Consider the following 21,870-nt stretch of genomic DNA (forward strand, 5'->3'; position numbering starts at 1 on the left):
ACACTTGTAATTATAACATGAAGTCTAAGAACCGAGGTCACCTGCGCAGAACCGAGGTCACTTGAAAGGTCATGGAGGTACTCACCTGTAATTTGTTCCGCGTGTAGTTTGCGGTTTGTATCTTGTTATTTGTTGTGTGTGTATTCCCGTATGGTCCAACACTCAAACACCCCCTAAATTCCTCTGCGTCTCCTATAGGCCGACATTCGGCTCGCGTTAATCGTCAGAAACATATAAACCTTGAACGGTGAAGGTTAGTGAGGCATCGGCGGTGTATAACGCCGCAAATCGTGACCGAGCAATCTGCGAAATGCTATATGCGCGCGTGAGCTGTGAATTGCAGCAGTTGTAGGGGAGCGGCTTTCGCGAAAAAAAGAAAAAGAGAGAATAGAGTCGCCATCAGGCCAGCCCCAGTGCTCGCTCGTGTGGGCATTGATGACGCCGCTGGGCTTTTCTGATCACGACAATAGCCACAAAGAGAACTTTGCACTGCTCTCTTCGCTCTCTGTGGAGTGCTTTGGAAGCCTCACATGCAATGCTTAGATGCGACATAGCTGAGAAGTTGCATCTTGTTTCGTAAGCTGATACCCGGGTATCTTTGTATTCGTTTCGACGCGCAGCATGGCAATGCGTGCAACACTGACCTACCGCACTGCACCGTCGCGGCGCCCTCTGGGGGTGAAATGAAACACCGGATAGACCAGTTTCACCGAGAAAACAAAATGCATTAATAAAGACGGCACTTCGTTACCTTGTGCACATCTTATACAATACGTCTTCAAGGCGAGAGCAGTGATGTGGCTTTTAGCCGCCATCTTCGTGGCTGTTTGCTAGGCCGAGATACGCGATAATTATACAGGCTCGCCCGTGCTCTACGGCCCCAAAATTGTTCGTCGGCGAGAAAAAAAACTTGATCTCGTAATCGACTCACTACGTCACATGTGGACGACGTGTGGGTCGCACGCATCCTTGGTGTTACGCAGGCGCTGCCGCGGTGCCACACAGAAATTGTTGGAGCGTCATTATATGCGTAATTCATGGAAATTTTCTTTTTCTCACTATGGCTGCCTGTCTGCAGGAGAAGTGCAAAGGTTATTTTTCAAGGTTGACACTGGAGCCGCGTTGTTTTGGGTCGGACGCCACTTGTAATATACGGTCATTGGGGTAATTTTTCTCTTATCGCGGCTCACTTATGTCGCCTGGCTTCAGAGACTGCGCTTGTCCTCCTGAGCGCATACGAAATGACGTTTTCTTGGCTGTCGCTTCTTATTTTCGCTGCGGCGATGGGTTTCGTATGCGAGACGTGTGCGTCGCTGTAGAAGCATCATTGTGGCCGCGGTAAAAGCTTAATGAGGAAGGATGCTACTTCCGGTGCCAGAATATATTCGGTCCTGTGTGTTTATGTATCTCTCCTCATTTTGGCCATGATGGCCACTGTAAGTTCCCTTAGCATATGGTGATCTCGGAAAACACGTTACACTATTATGTACGGATGCATATATGGTAGAGAAACTCAGGAGTTGTATATTTAATCAAGCACAAACGCCCATATGCTTGCTGCGATGGGCACACATCTGTTCCGTAAATCCCTCCAAATGTCTAGCTTCGAAGCTACTCTTCATTGGCGCGCATGAATTCGCATGTATGGTTCTCCTTATGTCGGGGGCAGTGGTACAAAAGGTGCGAAGAAAATCAGTGCCTTACGACAGCTCCATTTGGTACGCCTATAGCAGGGGCGTGGACAGATTCATCTTTTTTTTTTTTTTGGGGGGGGGGGGTCTTTTTGATTTGAAGCGCGAGCTGGTCAGGCAGACGTTGTCGAGTCTCATTTTGTGCTATGATTGGCATGACAAAAAAAAAAATGCCAGAAACAACATTTGAGGGGAAAGCCACGGACGTGATGTGCCCTCTCCGGCTACGCCACCAGCCCATGACCAACCACACACTTCTCGAACTAGCTTACCGTTTACGTAGTGAACACCGACCTACAAAGAGCATTCTCTGAGCTTCCCCCGAATCATACCTGAACGCAGCTCGTTTGCGTGGGTAGAGTCTGCGGGTGGGAACACGCAGACATAGAAAAAGCGGCGAACCCAGCAGCCCGTTACGCCTGACGTTTGGAGCGACGTTTTAGCCTTGCGCTGCTACCCGAAGACCAGCTTTGGCGTGGCATCGTCGTCAGGCAACCTTGCGTCGGCGTGGAGCGTGCCAGACGGTGAGAGTATGGCAGGGAAGAGCGCATACTGTTCGGTAACAGACACTGTACACGTTGATGGCGGGGCCTCTGATTAGCCGCAATAAAAAAAGATTCCCCTCGTATGCCCTCCGCCACTGAGACGCACAAACACGAGCCCTCTATTCTTTAGCGCAGAAGGTCACAGCAATCGGCCGCTCCTGGCGGCGTTGTTTCTTTTCTGTGGAAAACACCTTCGCCGCGAAGGCTGACTCAGGGGGGGTCGCGGCGTCCTTAGCGGCACGCTCCGAGACAATCGGCGAAGCCCGCTGTTGTTTCTTCTTCTCCATAGCCTGAATAGACGCGCCCCTCTCTCCGCTTCTCTTTTGTTGCCACTACTCGTCATCGCCTACCGGCAACGAACGAACGTCGTCGCCTCGTGTGCGTGTGTGGACGGCGCGAAACAACGATGCTTTCTTGGCTTCGTTGTTGTGGTCCTGCTTGCGCATACTGCTCGTTACGTGTTGTACGCGTCCGCGGCGAGGGTTCTACGAAGAGAGTGTTGCGGGGCAACAGCCACTACAAGCGCCCTCTTGATCCTCTCCTCGCTCTCGAGCTGCAATGGCCGTTCTACTCCCTCGGCACCTTTTAGGCGCCTGCTTCTTTATGACCGCAGCTCGAGGGCGGCCGGTAATGGCACCGTCGCCGCGCCTTGAGGGAGAGCGTCGGGCATCGCTTGTCGCGCGCCGTTGCTCTCCATCACTGCATTGTCCGTACAGGTGCGGTAATGTTTGGGGCCGGCGCAGCTGATCTCCGCGGCCGCGCTCAACCGTAGGATGCACGACTGCGCCATGGCTTTATAAAATCCCTGTATAGAACGCCTATTTTTCACGCTCTCCTGCCCGTGGGACGACACGTCTATCTGTTTGACGGGGTTTCCGAGAACGATTCATTAACCTTGTCTATCTGAAAAAAAAGTTGCTTGCAACGCTAAGTCGTTAACACGCTTGGCGTAGGAACCACGAGAGAGAAAAATGAGTTTAAGGTGACAAGAGTCCTATCTTTCACATTTAAATAACAGCTAGCCTCAAAAATCTGAACATAAACTGTTCAGGCACATCTTTGGATTATTGCATGTCTGTATTCTTTCATTTGAGGAACCATGACTTCACCGAGTTCGCTAAGTTCACCACAGCCGCATTCTATAGCTTCTAAGCTGATTGGCGCTGTGCTGTTTAAACGTAGCAATAATTGGGAGTAACAGATCTCAGACATTTAGTGCTAGCTGTCGTTATTACGCTCGTGTTATTCTATAATCCGTCAATGAGGTTCTCTTGAGCTCTTGCAGAATTGTTACTTTCAATTAAGCGGCAATAAGATGTTTGCTTTAATACGTGATTTGGGGGCACTGCCATCTCGAGACGTGGGCGTTCTAGAGCTTACGAATATAACCAGATTGGGTGGCAGGTGACTAGGCGAATGTACCGTGGAAACATCGAGTCGTTTTGCAGGCTACCGCAGCTGTCTTCCGTGGTTACGTGAGCGTGGGCACCCGAACCGGCTTTCGCTGTGTCGCTTAGGAAAACGAACCTCCAGATGCCCTCGCTCCCGATTTTCGTCGCAGTATGTTTCGTTTTCTTCGTCGCTCTTGCCTTCATTGCACTGCGCGGTTCTGAAGAAGAAAAAAAAGATAAAAAAATCACCCTTCTCTTTTAGTGCCGCTTTTTGAGGTGAAGAGAACTCGTCTTCTCACTGTGAGCTCCATTCTTTCACGCCCTCCTCTGCTCTGCCCGCCAATTCACGCAACTCCATTGAGAAATGCGCGAGCCAGAAGAAACAAACAGACCCACGAGGACAACATAGGGGTGCTTCGTGTTTTTTTTTTTTTTTGTCGTTTATTGAGGCCTCGCTTGTTCCTTTGGGTCTCCTTCTTCACTTATTTCCGCCCACTGTACTCCAGCGTTCACGCACCCGACGCACACATACGACCTCACTCATCGCCCGGAACCCCATAGTAAAATAAGAAAAAATACTATTAAAACGAAGAAAGCAACGACGCGTTCAGAAACCGCTGGTTCTGCCGGCACCACCTGACTTAGCACTGCCCCGCGATTCCGTGAGAGGAGGGCTGGGCGCTTGCCGACGCTGGGGGCAAATCGGAAAAAGGAAATACACACTGTAACAGCCTTGCCCCAGTCTTCAAAACTCGGTACCCGTGCAGCGATGGTGATGATGGAAAAAAAGCGAAAAGGTCGAGGAGGGTTCATTCGAAGGTTTCAACTACGGCAATGGGGAGCGAACACTGCGAAGGCAGTGGAGGGGTTGGCGGGGGGTGTCACGGGAGAGTAAGGAGACGGGAAAGAGCCCCCCCCCCCCCCACCCGTACTCCCCGCCACCCCACGACCGGATGTGACGGTCGTGGCCCTCTCTCGCCGGTTCGTTCGCGTGCGTCTCCCCCTCTCTAACCGTCTCCGGCCGCGGCTCAGGTGTCGTCCGTCTTCTTCACTCCGGCTCGTCCCCCCCACCTCTAGGACTCGGGAGTGTGCACCGTCGCTCGCCCTCCTCCTCTCGTGTAGCGGAGCCGTTCTCCCTCGCCTTACACACTTTACTACCCTACTACGACTACAACTCCTCTCCATTGACATTTCGAGGGCAAGGGTGGTACGGCGCGAGGGGCTGCGGCGGACTGAGCAGCGTAGACGAAGAATCGCGGCACGCAGGCAGCACATGGTCGGCGTCTGGTCGACCGGTGGCAGTTGTGGTGGTGGTGTTTCGGTGGTGCCATCGCGTCGATAGGTTCCCTTGTTTCCGGAAAGGCTCGGCGAGTTTGTCCTTCGGGGAAGGTCTAGCGCCAGATGGATTTTATTCGGCCGTGTGCTCACCATCGTCGTCCTTGACCGTCGCCGCGAAGACCGCGCGCGCGTTTGACCACCACCGGCTTTCCCCTTCCTCCGCCCAGCCGATTTCGTCAGCGGGGAGTGTGCCCGTGAATGGGGCAGACTAATCACCTGTCTCGGTCACCCGTTTCTGTTGCCGCCTTAGTCCCGACTCCGCAACGCCGTCTTTGTAGCCACACCAGTCGAGTGCTGGGAAGACAACGCAGCGGCCCACGACTAAGCCCGGCTGTCTGTCCTGCCTTGACAATGGATACGTGCCATGGATTACGGCTGCGGCCAGGTTCGCATTGAGGACGTGTGACCCGACTCCAGCCTTCTTTACCCTTGAGCGTTCACGTCACCAGGACGCCGCTCACCAGCCTACTACGGCATCTCGTGATTCAATGTGTAATTCCGGAGGTCCTCCTCTTCCACGCGATTGTAGGCACCTTTCTCGCGTTTTTGAACTGTGAGCAAGCCTGCGATCAGCGAAAGTGAAAAGAAAAGAAAATCAAAACTAAAAACAAAGTGTACAAACATTCCTTGACTCGATGACGATGGTGCTAAGCGAAGAAGCGCCGCGACCCCTGGTCAAAGGTCGAGCCCAGTTGCCCCCTACCGGTCCGCCGTCGCCTGATTCAACGCCACGGCTGACGCGAGAGGCGAACAACAACACTCCCGTCAGTCACCACCATCACCATAATCATAACGAGATCTCCAGAACGGACTTCAAGATGCGGCCGCCTCCTGCACCCAAGAGCGCGATTCACAAAACCACAAAAGGTGAGCTTAGCGCACGCTTCAAACTGGAGACGCAGCTCAGCTGCAATGTTCATTCTGTCACTGCACTCTCACCATGTGACCTGTGTGCAAAGCTAAACATGCCTTTAATTTGGTATCTGTACCGGTTGGGGATAATCTACTAGCAAATGTTCAGCACAAAACAAGGATCCGATTCATAACTTAAACTACACTAAACTGCTCAGTAAACTTACTCCACCTTTATCCACGCTATCAGTTTAGGCTAAACTAGAACGGCTACCATGCACTAATGCATCACTGCTGGATAATGTGTGTTGCCTATTATGTAAGCGCACTTTATTAGCTTTTGTTCAGGCGATTTACCTTAGCGCCAATAGACGCGCGCAGCGCAGTGTGCGTGCAATCAATTCGCGAAAGATGATTCGCCACGTCTCGCGCTATGGTTTAACCAGAAAGAACTGAGAACGCCCTGATTTGCATACACGGCCGTCTGCTCTAGCGACACGCGAACGAAGAGCCGGTGCTCGAGTGAGAGAACGTAGAGGGTAGAGGGGGGTCGGGTAGGAAGGGGGCAAATGCAATGGCGCCATTTCTATGGACATGGAGCCGAAGCTGGGCATGATGGACGAGGGTACATACAAGTGAGCAGGCACATGCCCGAATGCGACGGCGGTGCCTTGCTCTTTCGGCATTTCCCTCCCTTTCTCTCTATCGACACCTAATCGGATTCGCATTTCCACGGAGACGAACCAGTGGCGGCGACGCGGCGAAAGACGGAATCTCGTTTTACGCGTATTTCCGTTCTCCCGGCATTGTTCTATAAGCCAGCCTCGGGAAAGATCGCCGAGTCGGCCGGTGGCCTCTCTTCTTTCATTTGCTCTTCTTGTTCCTTTGTGTTTTTTTCTTTCTCCGGCCTATACCAGCAGCGTCACGTGATCGAAGCGTGTGCTTTGCCGGCCTGTATTTTGGCGTGTACATAATTAGCGTGTAGAGTCACGCTCGGAACCTTTGTAAGGGTGGTGCCTTTCTGGGAGGTCCTTCGGCGTGAAACTGCACAATACTTTGCCCTCCTACAGTGGGCTACTCGACCGGATGTAGCTGGCGAGAAAGTGCGAACTGTGGATCGTTTGCAGGAAATAGCCAGTCGCTGTGGGTTCGAACTCACGACCGTGTTGGCGCGGAAGTTATCTTGTTTGAAAACGCCGAACCAGGGCGCTGCGTACGGAACGTTATCGATAGATTGGCGGTCCTGCACCACCTCGCCTGGACAGCAGCTGCGTTGAAAGAGCTGGGACGCGTTAAAAAGTGGAAGATAGAGCCAATCGCACCGCTTTCTTGAAGTAAAGATGGAAACGGGCGTCCACAGCACTGATGCTCACTTCGTCTCGTGAAGGTTGTAGTCGTGATTTCAATTAACCCTCGCACATGTGTTTTTGATTGGCTGAACTACGCTCAGTGAAGAATACTACTCGCGTGTGTTGGGGAGTCACTGATAAAATCGGTTTTCCGTTGACCATGTTGCCTCTGCACAAACTGTTAGATAAATGATAGATATGTGGGGTTTAACGTCTCAAAACCACCATATGATTATAAGAGACGCCGTGTTGGAGGACACCGGAAATTTCGACCACCTGGGGTTCTTTAACGTGCACCCAAATCTGAGCATACCGGCCTACAGCATTTTCGCCTCCATCGAAAATGGAGCCGCCGCAGCCGAGATTCGATCCCGCCACCTGCGGGTCAGCAGCCAAGTACCTTGCACTAGACCACCGCGGCGGGGCACTGCACAAACTGTGACTCCAATGACTAGTGATCAAAGTGTGAGGATGGGTGGGAAATTATGCAGTAGGTTTCGCATACCAGCACATACCGAAGTAGTACACTGAAAACGCATTTTCCTATGCGAAAACGTTATGAACACAAATCAAACTTGTACTATGGGTGCCACATGCGGCTATAAAATTTTATGTGAGCAATCACCACACGCATTAAAGCGTTGGTCATTTACTTGATTCACTCTTGGACCTGAAATTGATCTTTGCAGTCTCTTGTACGCCGATACGCGCACGCAGCTTACCAACCAACATACGCGGGACAAAAGGTACCATAGAATTCAAAGAAATAAGTTTCTCGTTTAATGATCACATATTGCCAGAAATTGATATTAAAGATGTTTCAACAGCTCCTGTTAAGCTTACATACGGGTAGCCTTCAATCTTTATAGATACCCCAGACTTCTTATTGCCACTAGCTTTCTGAAACGCGCCCAACTGATCTGTGGGTATTGAAGACGGGTCTATGAGCTTGTGGCGGTTTGTGGATTTGGAAGGTGCCATTGATTACTCTTTATTCGTGGCGTACATTCTTTGCTCGAAGTTGATTTTTGAAACTGCCACCCTGACTAGCGTTTCTGTCTAGTAACACCATTGTGCGAATGCTCGTAGCTTTATTTCTGCTAAACATTAAACGACATGGCAAAAGTCGTGATTTCCCGAGCTGCATCTATGAAGGCAACAAGGTATACGGACACAGTATCGGTAATTTCGAATATCTGGACATCAACGTCTGACTCTGGTTAATATTACATTTCTATTTTACATTCTTCCAGCCCTGCAGAGTTGCAAATCGGGCTTACTCTAGTTCATCGCTTCTTTCAATTCATGCTCCTTCTGTCTCAAGTTCGAGAAATCAAAGCTGGATACGCGTCATATAGATATGTCGCTGACGTGTATGTATCTATACCGTGAAGGTGTTTATTTTAGCCGTTATTTGGTCTCGGGAAATTTCGTAAAGGTTCGTTTTAATAGACCGTCCCCAGTGCCCTTCCAACCTTCTTTCTTTTTCTTTTAAGCGTGAATGGTAAGTTGCATGCATGTAGAGCAATGCCACTGACCAGTCGGGGACGAACATGTCTGTGGGAAGTCCCGTCGCGTCGTTTCCGGCCATTACCCTTAGAGGCCGCCCTTGACTATATAGCCTCCGAGTGCACAGTGGATGTACCATTCGATGACTAACGAAACGACCCTTAACTTTTTTTTTAGTACGTTCCTGTTTCTCTCGGTATTTCTCCGGGGCTTCTCGGAGAATCCATTGCAAAAGAATAACTTTCTGGGGGGTAATTTACTATACAAGCCGATGGTGTGCGCGTCGCAGTTCTACATCGCCATCTTCTATACACCGTGACATGGCGCTTCTATTAGGCACACATTGCGTGCCTCGTTGTTTTTGGTTGGAAGACTTGTTTTCAAACATCGCCACGATCACGAGGTACGTATGGGACGATAGCACTTTGTTTTTGTTCGCCCGATGCTGTGCGAGGATGGCGAAACCGTTCCTGCATGTGACTCTCTGAGAGCATCGTGCTCTGCCTCTATTTTACTGCCTGTTTCGCGAAGATTGTATCGGCACAGACGTAGCACGGCGCCTTTTAAAAAAAAATCGTGCCCGGTGCAAAGGTTAACGCGTGCTTAGCGATTATCTTTGATTTGCATTTATTCAACTACTCCTCGCTTAAAAACTAAGAGGGTCTTTGCAGTTGTTTGTGTAGGTTTGAGGCAGATTGAAGACGTGCTTGCAGTTATGGATTTTAACGCAGTTCCACCGATATTTCATAACTTAACTTTTAAGTGGTCGCGACACAGACCTATTCGAATATGTCCTTTCATAGGTTGCGGAATGGCAATACAAATAATACCTTGGTACCGCGTTTATTTGGTCACAGTGTCACTCGATGCCAGAGGTATCAATTGAGTCTGAAAAGAAGAAACGAGCACAAGGAACTCTCATTTCTGTTTTATTTTATATCAATAGTCAAGATTTTCCATCTTAAAACCACGCTGTGATTGTAAGAGGCGCCTTGAATAATAGAGCAGAGCTAATTAGAAAGTAATTGATGCTGAAGTTAGACTAAGCACGCCAATGTGGATGTAGCCCAGACACCATGAATGCGTGTGGTTCTGTGGTGGCTTGACTTCTCTTTTGTGTCCGTGTTTGCACGCTTAGTCTATTACGTGACAGAGGCCATAGTGGGGGGCTCCAGGAGTTACGACCACTTGGGGTTCTTTAACGTGCGTCTGAAATTGCGTCTAGCATTTCGCCCCCATCAAAATGCTGCCGCCGGGGTCGGGATTCCATGCCACGACCTTCGAGTCGGCAATCGAGCACCATGACAATCTTGGCAGGTTGTAATTTCTTTTTTTCCCCAAGCTCTAGTGTGCCAATAGTTATAGTGCGAGAACAGAACGATGACACAGAGACAAGAAGGATACGAAGGACCTTTGTCTCTGTGTCGTCGTTCTGTTCTCACGCTATAACTGTATATCGTCATGTCATACCAACTAGCAAAAGCTGCCACTCTTCTAGTGTGTCAGCATACTATAGCAACGATACAAACAATATTCCAACATAAAACCTAATCGCAATCGTTGTAAGAATTGGTTTTCCTCATCGTTCCATCGCTACGTAATACCATTGACGCATACAGGCGGTACCTTAGTACGTCTAGTCTCCCACACACATAATATTGGGCTGACGAGCAAGAAAAGATGGTTAAGCTCATCTGTAACTGCGCTTCGTTGGCTCGGATCTAGATCAGACGAGCAACGGTCGCGCGCCTGTTGGGGCATCTACTGCATGCTTCGCGGTCCCTTGATGATGGACGGCCGAATTAAGGTCATTGTCTCCAGTTGAGCAGTGAGATTGGGGCGGGTCGCTCTGTACCACTTATGTGTGCCAGCTGACTCACCAATTGAACGCGCGTTCCCAGCAGCCAGTTCAGGGTCCCTAACGTCGTTAGTGGCGGGAGCCGGCCCGACAAAAGAGCGACACGCGTCTGTCGGCCAACCACGGCGTCCCCCGCACCCAGACACTGCAGGCGGCTCCCCGTTTGTGGGTACGCGAAGTCGGGAGCCTTGCATGCGAACGAAGTGTCTGCCCGTGACCTCCAGACCAGTGCTATCCTTTGGCGCCATGCGCCCGTTCCCCAAGGGTTTTCGCCCTTCTTATTCGGTATACATCAGTAAACTCTAAGGCACAAGGGCAGCAATTCGGCCTTGTTGGTAAGACATTAGGCAATATTTAGCGCACTTCTTGTGTCCTGCTTTCTCGTCATTGTGTGACTTTGCGCTAAATATTGTTCAAAGACCCACCTATCACCATCATCTGGGTACCGCCAGCTTGCAAGACGTACCAACAGCGTTCATTAAATTTTGGCTGAACGTAGCCTCTGTACCAATGAAACGAAAACAGAAAATGAATCGCTAAGGAATTCAATGGTAACATTAGACCCTACCGGTGTTTGTTCACATACTGCATGGTCTAGCTTATACCGACTCGTACGTCAAATAGTATTTTGCAGATCTCCACAACTTTGACGAATTTCTGCAGCGATAGTATTTAGCGATCGCGTAGAAGGGGTCGCTAACATGCTACCAATGTCAATGGGCACAGCCGCCTTTCTATTTACAGTGGTGGTACAGCAAAGCTGACTTTGCATGAACGGCTGGACACTGACAAAACTGATTTTTTCTATAGATGGAATAGAACTGGCGTATAAGGACGCTGCGTTATTATGGTTGTTTATTTATCGCGCAGCGTGCAGCTGAATTCTGCTCAAGAAGTACATCTTTTGCTAAACACTCCTTTGTTTTTCTTATAGAGCTCGAACTTAAGTTTGGTTATCGGTTTCGATCTCTGCAATGTACTCCAAGAGACGTGGATGCTTTCGCTTACGGTCGTTTCCTTGCTCCTGGCGATGATGCTTGGCCAGCTTGTGAGCGGCGCCCTTCTCGACAGCAGCCATTGACAGACGCACCCCGTCTAAGCCTCGTCGGCCCTCGCGGCACCCAACCAAAGCCAACGAAAAACGCCGCTTTCGGCGTCATGCTTGGGGGCCCACTTGTGAGAGTTTGGTTGGCTTTGGTCTCGCGATGAAGTCGGGGAGGGCAGCGGCCTGCCACAGCCACCGAGCCTCAAGTGCAGCTGCTGCCACGTTTCGGTCCGCGTATTGGGTTACAAGCCACGACCACGGGCTTTCTGGCACGACCTTGGAGCGTATTTTGCCCCGCATTTCTCGTGCGCGTGCTGGCGCGAGGGGATAAACCACTTTTCGTTAACCAGCCGCTCCTTCCACTTAACGCGATGCCCCCTCGGCTTACTGAGTCTGCGTGGTGTATCTTTTCCTCGCCGATTCTTGGAAACACGCTCGAACGCCTCTGCTGTGCAGTTCTTCTATAAACCCGACATATGGTACGACGCTTTTTAAGGGTGACTCCACAGCCTCGTCGAATCTGGCATGGTACGAGCACGTCTTATGCGCTGCATCGCACCCCGAATGGAGTCGCGGTTCCCTCGCTTTATACCAGAGTTAGTAGCGCTACCGTCTTGAAGAATACATTGCGACAATCGGCGCGTTTTCGCTCTTTTGCGGGGATGTCTGTCTCTCCATTTAGTTTGTACGTCGCGGAATAGTTGGAGCAACCTCAATCTCATCCCGATGGTTGATTGAAACGACACGCTGGTCGCATTATCAACACGATGGTTATGTTAAGAAAATGTTTGCCACGCACATTTCGTTGTATTCCTCTCTTCGAGCTCCTTCATACCTGCATGTTACGTAAGGGAGACGCATGCTTGCTAGTCCATGTGACCCGGCCGATCTATCGAAGTTGAGTAAGTCGTCTCGCTGTATACAGCTTTTCCATTGACGCTCCTCCGCCCACTTTGCTAACGACCCATATATCTCGCGTTTTCCAATGTGTGTGTACACGCGCGCAACAGTACCTTACATGCCTGTGTCTCGCGAGTCACACAACTGGCAGCGCCGTGCCATTCTCGAGCGGCTGCAGATAAATTTAATGCGGATAAAATTAAAAAAAAAAATCCAAACGAAGCACCGCGTACACTCACTGTCCGCTTCGTGCTAGCGTCACGAAAATAAAGTGCAAGAACGAATTGAGAGAGAGAGAGAGGGTTCCCGTAGCACAGGTCTCCCACCTAGCTGATGACGATATTGCAATCGCACACCGGTGGGCGCGAAAGAGGAAAGAATAAAAGAAAATAAATGAAGCTGTACTGTGGCGACATCGCTAACAGGCAGCTGCGCAGAAGCTGTGCACTGTCGGTGAGCGCGAATTGCGTTCCTGGCTGCAGCCGACGCCAGTTCCGAGTCAGGTGGTGTTAGAGCTCCGTGGCGGCTAGAAAAGTTAATCTATACGTCCAGCGGTGGATGCACGTGAGATGAGTTCGCGTGGACCGAGCCAAGTCGCCAGCACCGATGCGGTCGACCTCTCGTCTACGGCCGACCATCGCTGCGATGGCGCGCGTGTTACCGCCGACGGCCGGCAGCGTGCGGCGGAGGATCTTGGCTTTTTACTCCAGGCTCTTCTTGCGGAGTGAGTGTCGATGTGGGTGCAGTGCGTGCGTCAGTTCACACGTTCTCGTTGTGTACCTTAGAAGTGTGGCAGCTTGGGATAGTTGGTATGACGTGACGATAGTTATAGCGCGACAACAGAACGACGACACAGAGACAAGAAGAGACGTGTCCTTCGTGCCCTTCTTGTCTCTGTGTCGTCGTTCTGTTCTCGCGCTATAACTATCGTCTCGTTGTGTTAGGCGTACTCTAGACGAAGACCTGTTTTTGACGCCAGGCAAACACGCGGCTATATGTTACGCGCGAGCTATTTCACCGGAGGTCTACGTTTCCCAGAAAAAAGTTTCCATCATGGTGTAGGTTGCAAGAGATAAAAGTGCCATTGCGGCAGTACAGATCTGGAAGGCGGGCTCGTACTTTTCATTGGTCGTTCGGATATTACGCGCTGGTGTAGGAGATAACTAGTGACAGTGGTTAGTGTTGTTTCCTGGCACAGCCAAGTAAAATGACGCGAAGCAAGCAGCGCAATATCTCCTATGCGTGGAATTTAGATTAAGCGCAGCGGTAAAATGTCAGTTCACGAGACACGCAGTGAAAGCTAAACTTATGATTGGAAGTACATTTAATCAGCCTCATTTTCCTCCGCAGCATCACCGAACAGTTGATACAGTGCAAACAGTGTGACTTGCTCAAACATCGTGCCCGGGTTTGTACAATAAGGCTATAACGAAACAAGATTCTTACTTGAACTCTATAGAAACACCTGTGACTCATAATGGGTGCATGCTAACTGTGGAGGGCATCGCGGTAATCAATATAATAGCCGCGATGTCCCATTTGATTTGGTTTGCACGAGTGCAAGTGACCGTTACATCATGGGGTGTTCGTTGACAAAGTTTCGGATGATTGTGATGATGATGATGACCCGTGGTGCATGCACATGCGTGAGTACATGAGTCGTCTCCCGTTGTCGCTTAGCACAGCTACAATTAGACCTCCTTTTAACTTATATACGTGCTGTTATACAGGTGTACTGGAATGGGTTATAATAGAGCGACGCTTTTATCGCATTCACGATTTCAGGTGAGCAACGCCTAAACACCACACTCAACAACTTTTGAGTACATGCAACCATTATTTTTTCCTGTCGATTTACTGTGATCCGCAGATCACGCACATTCGCGGAATTTAATATCTCCTGGCATGCTTCTGAAAAGCGCACTTCTAAGAACACATTCTCGAACTGCTGTTATGTGCTTTCGCTTTACCGAGTGTCATTGTCGTAGACGACGGTTCGTGCGTGCTTTTCCTTTCGTTTTGAGTAGCATCATCGTTTCAGTGTTTGTCTTTTTTTGCGGCGGCTGCTACGACGCTTGGCCATATGGCTGTCTGGATGTGTACTCCTGGGCACGCTATGCACTCCGGCTTTTCGCCTGCTCGCTCGATGCAGTAGCCGGGTGTTGAAAACGAAGGGCAGTCAGTCGAGAAAGACAGCCTCTATCTTCTCCTCACGCACAGAGCAACGTGGAGAGACGAGACAGGCATGTGTTCCGTACGTGGGCCGTGCTGCAAGCAGCGACTCTGCGTTTCTTGTTTTAACCGAGCTTTAAACGGGATTCTGGGAAAATGGTGAAAGGAGCGAGCGAGAATTTCACGGAGGCGGGCAAAACGGTTCCACGCGCGCACACTGGAAAACCACGATGGCGGCGGGGGGTGCTAGGGGAAGCGTTCCCTCTTGGAAGGCTGCGGCATGTGTGCATGTGCGTGCCGCACGAATGAGCAGAGCCCGGGGGCCGGCCGTAGCTCGCTGAACAGCTGCGACCTCTCTCTGTCGAGCCGGTGTGATGGGAAAGAGTGGTTGCGCTGAGAAGACGAGGCACTTGGCGGATCGCGCACCCCTACTCTTCTTATTGCAAACCTGTGCTTTCTATGCATAACCGTGCTCAATGACTGTGACCGCCAATACTGTGTGTGTGTGCGTCTCTCTCTCTCTCTCTCTCTCTGTGTGTGTGTCTGTCTGTGTCTGTCTGTGTGTGTGTGTGTGTGTGTGTGTCTGTCTGTGTCTGTCTGTTTGTGTGTGTGTGTCTGTCTGTCTTTCTGCCTGTCCGTCTGTCCGTGTGTCTGTCCGTCTGTCCGTGTGTCTGTCTGTCTGTGTGTGTCTGTCCGTGTGTCTGTCCGTCTATCCGTGTGTCTGTCCGTGTGTCTGTCCGTGTGTCTGTCCGTGTCTGTCTGTCCGTGTCTATCCGTCCGTCCGTGTGTGTGTGTGTGTGTGTGTGTGTGTGTGTGTGTGTGTGTGTGTGTGTGTGTGCGTGCGTGCAAGTGTGTGTGGCACAAGCTCCAGTAGCTATCACGTGATGCCAAGCTTCAGCAAATGAGTTTACACTGCTTAATGAAGCCGTATGTTTATTGAGCATGATATAATCACCAGGTCCACTTGTTTAATTGCAGACTCTTTCCATTGTCACTGCAGGTAAATCTTTCGGTAGAATTTTTTGTTAGTAGCAGATATACTATTTCTTCTGTAAAAAATTATCATCGGTGGACACTTCACCTTAATAGTAGTGTCACGTTATTGCAAGAACTTGATATGAAGTATTTATGTCTCCTCAGTTTCCTTCTGAATCTTCCGCTTGACGATGCGTTGCAAAGTTTCCTTTCTTTTTATTCGTTTTTGAAGATAACCGCGCCTCGTCATAAGGGTATACAACTTTCCCACCGTGTCCACCTATATTTCCCTGTTTCGACACGTCCGGTGTTTCGACACACGTCACCATTGCGTCGTCCGCGGGATCGTCGGCGTTTCCACGTTTCGCCACTATAAAACAAAATAATGATTCAATAGAAAGGCCAGTTCGACGGCCAGTTGTCAGTCGGGGCCCTTCGACCCCATGAGCTCTTTTTCACCCTTCTGTTACGCCGTAGCGAAGAAAAGCCACAAGCACTGCGATTCTCTCCACGGGGATTGAAATCCTTTATTCACGCTGATCTCACCATCCCAGCCTTCTCTTTAAAAATACGGTGTAGTTTTAAAAGGCCATGAAAAGAGGGAGGTCGGCGGCGTTATAAATCCGTCTCGTGTCGCGCAGGGAGAAAAAGAAGTCACCCTCTAAATCCTCGAGTGATGAAAGGGAAGAGTTGTGGAAGCGAAGGGAACTTCTCACGTTTCGCCCTGCGTCCGCCATGCCGCTTCCGTCGCGCTGTCCAGACGGGTGATTGTTGAGCTTAAACCCGAATCGGGACTTTGCTGCGCTGTCTCCACGTCGTAACAAAAGAGACGATGTTGTAATCGCCGCGCGCAGACAAGAAAGTGGCTTCCTGTTCGAGTGGTCGCTGTCGCGTCCCTTTTCCGATATCTTTATTATCGAGAGGCTCTAGCTGCTCCGAAGGGGTGCCTCTCCAAAGGAGACACGAAAGGAATAAAACGAGACTTGCTTCGGTAGACACGACGGGAAAAGTTGCGGAGAGTTTCTCTCCGAACTCCTTTTTGCACGCTAGCGACAGTGATCTACTTTCTTTTCTTTTTAGACCCCTCATGATTTCACGCGTACATTATGCCCGCACTTGGAGTTGGAGGGCAGCGTGAAATTAGGACACAGTTTTCGCACGGTTCGCGTTCGTTTTATAGACCTTGGCTTTTCTCTGAGAGTATACGCGTGTTTCTTTATCACCCCAAAACATTGCCGCGCAGTAAGGCATGCAGAACCAACTGAAGAAATTAGAATGGGCGAATAAATACGCTTGCCGCCGGTAGCGCTCGGAACTCCATTCAAAACACGAAGCTTGTGTATTTGGGCCCCACCGACAGCAAATGATTTTTGTTCTTTCACTTTGATTTCCATTTACTTCATATTTACTACAATACAAATAAAAACTGCAACTAATGTTTCCTATGCTTCACCTGGCTCCAATATATATTGGTTGCATTGGGTTGTGTCTACAAAGCCTCTCGAACAATTTCTCTTCTTTTGTTATTCGTGGGACTGGTATGAGAATTGTATCCTGATTGATATTTGGTTCGTTAAATCACCTGTCAACTACTTTAGCTGATGAGCATTGCTGTGACGTGTTTGCAATATTAACATTGCTCAGCACACACACACTATATATATATATATATATATATATATATATATATATATATATATATATATATATATATATATATATATATATATATATAACGCGTTCGATGCTCGAACGCGTTATCGAAGGTTCGATTCCTGCTCACGGCTGGTTATTTTTTCATCCACTTTTCTTTCTTCTTATTTACATTCCATTGGTTCTAATAACTTCCCCTGTACATTCCTTGGCATTACTGTCTGTTAGATCTCATTAATATTGTGTTAAAACACGGAAAAACGAGCCCTTAGCTATACACTTCTTTCCCTTATATATATATATATATATATATATATATATATATATATATATATATATATATATATATATATATATATATATATATATATATATATATATATATATACTTCTAGTTAAGATGCTATAATTCGGTGAGGCTTCTCGTTCTGGCACACGTGTGTTGGCATGCCGTCGAGCGCGTCGGCCATGTCGTCCGCGACCAGCAGAGAAGACTGCTGCACACCGCCGCGGAGTGGAGGGCCAAGCGGCAGGTGCGCGGCGTATGAAGCCAAGCCGAACGCAGCACTGGCGGCCACATCGTGGAGCGCTCGGAAGCATCGGATGGTGCTCGAACCATCCCGGCGCCCCGTTCCTCCTCCTCCCTCTTCGGCGGTGAGGGAACCATCCAGGCACAGCCGTGGTGCAAAGGAAGGCTTCTCGTCGGAGGCCGTGCGCGCCTGCCAGGTGGCCCCAGCGAAGCATGTGTGGTGCGGGGATGCCCCTGCAGCCCTCCCCAGCCACCGTGCGCGATGGCTGTGTTTGGAGCGAGTTTTCGGAGACGAAACGGAGTTAGCACAATGTGTGGCCTCTCAAGGGCATCAAGTGTCCACTGCCGACTGTGCACTTGATGTCAACACTGTCTGGTTGTTTTTCCTAAATGTTCCTGAACAAACAGTTGCGCCGTAAGTCCTGCTGTAGCCGATTTCGCCTAGGCATTACTCATGACCAAGAACAAGCGTGATGATGATTCCGTCCGGAGGTGATTAGCTATATAGGTACCATCCGTGATCATCATCGGATAGCTGCTACACGTTACGGGGCTCACTATTCAAACGTGTGCTCAGATTTGGGTGAACGTTAAAGAACCCCAGGTGGTCTAAATTTCCGGAGACCTCCACTACGGCGTCTCTCATAATCATGTAGTGGTTTTGGACGTTAAACCCATATATCAATCAATTACTATTCAAACGTATATACGTGGTCGGTGTGGAAGTACGGATTATAAGGCTGTGTGCGAACGACGTCATACGTAGAGAATCTGTCATGCGTCACACTTGCTAGTGACCAATCTCCTGACGTAGTCTACAGTTACATGTTCATGAATGAATCAGTGAGGGAAGAGGGGAGATAGAGAGAGAAGCGACTTAATTGAAATGAGTGTTTTTCGGAGAGTGGATGGGAAGATCCCTACTCCGATAGCACCGATTCATATGCGCGCCTCATTACTAGCACTGCCGTATAACACCATGTGAAACTCAAGCATGAACTCGCATAGCACGTTCACTTGGAAAAGCATCCGTCAAGGGAGCTTTGACACACAAGCTTGTTTCATGTCCCGTTGCCCTAATAGGAGCCAAGCGGATCGGTGGTGTTCCTTTACGGTCGTCCAATGAGGGCGACATCTGGTGTGTACCACCGCATAAGGGGGTCTTCGGTCGGTGAGCGAAGTCCTACAAGTTGGTTCCTATAAGCCCACCCGCGGAGCTTGTCGCAGGCACTCGTTCTCAGCGTGTCCTCTGCTGGGCTTCATCAGGCCCTTCAGCTTCCACACGAGGGCCACTGTCTCGGTGAAGTGTTGTCGAATGACCCCGACGCCACTTACACTCCCGCTGTTCTCACAGCGGGCTTTAGACAAGCGAGCTACAACCGGCCGCCTCTGTGGAAGCCACATACATACATCGGCTGAAGCAGGGGGCTTCGGCCGTCAGAGCCCAAGGGCTGGTCGGGAGTACACGTGAGAATAAATGTGAAGTATATGATGACAGTCTCATCTCATCGTTATGGTTAATCCACGTTTTTTTTTTCAATCTTCTTTCTAATTCTCTGTTCGAACTTACGCGCTATTTGCGTGATCGGGATGACTCATCGCTTTACGCGGATTCGGCTCCCGCTGTGGCTTGATTCGTGCTGAAAGTTGCGCGTTTTTCATTTCAATCTTTACACTAGTGTCTCACTTCGCTTCAACGTTTCTGAAGTGGTATTTCGAACACCCCCATTTTTATGCGATAAAACTTGAAACTTTACGCATAAGTGCTGTGAGGGCACCGCTTTTTCAAGGTTAATCTTACCCGTAGCTATGTGTGCTCCTTGTAAATGTGTGCGCGCGCGTGTGTATGTGAATCAAATACACAATGAACAAACAAAGTGGATGACAGCAGGCTGCCATAGCCCTCGGCTTTATTTATGACGCCCTGGTCGCGGTGCATTCGCAACTCCAGTTTGCGAGATGGGAAGCAGTACTACGTGGATCCTGCAGCGTGTTGGCGTCCGAGCTGGGTCGTTGGTTTTCTCCTCTCTCTCTTTCTCGCAGTCGACCTGGTGGCTTCGTTTCAGAGTCGTTTTTCTCCGCCCCACCAACAGCAGGCCAAAGGAACCTGGGAGGAGTAGGAGGGGGTGGATATGGAGAAGATGCGCGAATTGCAAATCAGTCGGTGAGCTGCTAGACGACGTGCACTCTGTGCCGATGTTTTCCGATTCCCGGTCATAAATAAATGGTCCACACGCCGACAGGTGGCGTCGGCGACTTGTCGCCGTGACACCCCCTCGCACTCTTTTTCGACTCCCGCCCTTCGTATAGGCGCAGACGTGGCGTCTCGTCCCTCACGTGTTGTCACAGACGGTCGCTCGAGAAAAAAAAATAAAAAAATTGTACATCGCATCACTGAACACCGCCAGTGTGTATGTGTTTGCGTGCCCGAGTTCTCTCTCAACGATCTTCGCTGTGGCTGTCGCTTGATGCACTGCCTTCCATACCGGCGTGACTCACGTTGCAAGCATGCCTCAAAAGTCGTCAAACCTGTTCGATTAGCTTTTCTTGCTTTATGGCTAGATCTGCTTTATTTTTATTTTACTTTTTTCCTTCAATTTCTCTACTCCTTGAAGAATCAACGCGTGAAATAAAGAAGAATACCACACTTTCTATATATATATATATATATATATATATATATATATATATATATATATATATATATATATATATATATATATATATATATATATACATATATATATCTAGATAGCGGTAAGTCGATGTATGTTTCTTGCACAGTCGGCGTTACAAGTTTCATCATCATCATCATCATCAGCCTGACTACGTCCACTGCAGGACAAAGGCCTCTCCCATGTTCCGCCAGTTAACCCGGTCCTGTGCTTGCTGCTGCCAATTTATACCCGCAAACTTCTTAATCTCATCTGCCCACCTAACCTTCTGTCTCCCCCTAACCCGCTTCCCTTCTCTGGGAATCCAGTCAGTTACCCTTAATAACCAGCGGTTATCCTGTCTACGCGCTACATGCCCTGCCCATGTCCATTTCTTCATCTTGATTTCAGCTATGATATCCTTAACCCCCGTTTGTTCCCTAATCCACTCTGCTCTCTTCTTGTCTCTTAAGGTTACACCTACCATTTTTCTTTCCATTGCTCGCTGCGTCGTCCTCAATTTAAGCTGAACCCTCTTTGTAAGTCTCCAGGTTTCTGCTCCGTAGCTAAGTACCGGCAAGATACAGCTGTTATATACCTTCCTCTTGAGGGATAGTGGCAATCTACCTGTCATAATTTGAGAGTGCTTGCCGAATGTGCTCCACCCCATTCTTATTCTTCTAGTTACTTCAATCTCGTGGTTCGGCTCTGCGGTTATTACCTGCCCTAAGTAGACATAGTCTTTTACAACTTCAAGTGCACTATTACCTATCTCGAAGCGCTGCTCCTTGCCGAGGTTGTTGTACATTACTTTCGTTTTCTGCAGATTAATTTTAAGACCCACCTTTCTGCTCTCCTTGTCTAACTCCGTAATCATGAGTTGCAATTCGTCCCCCGAGTTACTCAGCAATGCAATGTCATCGTTTAGCTACCACTAAGTGAAAGAAAACATTGAATTTCTCAGAAGCTTGTGGGCTGTATTCGGCCGAGCTGAACACTAGTATACACGTTTAGCGCGTTTTTCAACACACTGAAACTCTAAATTCAATAGAGCGGTTGACTGGGCTAGTTGGTATGGCATACTTGGGTTTTAGCAGCGCGAAAAATGCACAAAAGACAAGAAAGGGACGAGACAAGGCTGGCTAAATTCAAGGCTGGCTGCCAAAGCAGCTGGAGGCAGCCTTCTGTAACGTGGTGTCAAAACTTTTGACGGTGAATGTACGTGACCAGGAAAAAAAAAAAAGGATGCGCGATCACTTGTACAGGGCTTCAGGCGCTATGAACGACGAAAACGTCGAATGCTTATCTGCGCCGAAGAGTAAAAAAAAAATAAATGTGTTAAGAGTAAGGCGTCCAACAACAGCACGATTTTGAATAGAAGGTCAAATCAAATTGAAGTTCAGACAGAT

At 49.3% G+C, this 21,870-nt stretch overlaps 1 protein-coding gene and 1 long non-coding RNA gene across 5 annotated transcripts in view; one reads left to right on the forward strand and one right to left on the reverse strand.

Moving 5' to 3' along the window:
- Positions 1 to 21,870, forward strand: part of LOC119171764 (ETS transcription factor pointed) — a 198,151-nt gene that overhangs the window by 119,191 nt on the left and 57,090 nt on the right. The gene's annotated exons all lie outside the window — the stretch shown is intronic.
- Positions 19,686 to 21,870, reverse strand: part of LOC119171765 (uncharacterized) — a 42,061-nt gene continuing 39,876 nt past the window's right edge. Inside the window, exon 2 of the long non-coding RNA XR_005109889.2 lies at positions 19,686 to 19,914. This is a non-coding gene — a long non-coding RNA (uncharacterized LOC119171765). The remainder of the gene's footprint in view (positions 19,915 to 21,870) is intronic.

Source organism: Rhipicephalus microplus, chromosome 4 (assembly GCF_043290135.1).
Source record: "Rhipicephalus microplus isolate Deutch F79 chromosome 4, USDA_Rmic, whole genome shotgun sequence".
NCBI classification, from domain to species: Eukaryota; Metazoa; Arthropoda; class Arachnida; order Ixodida; family Ixodidae; genus Rhipicephalus; species Rhipicephalus microplus.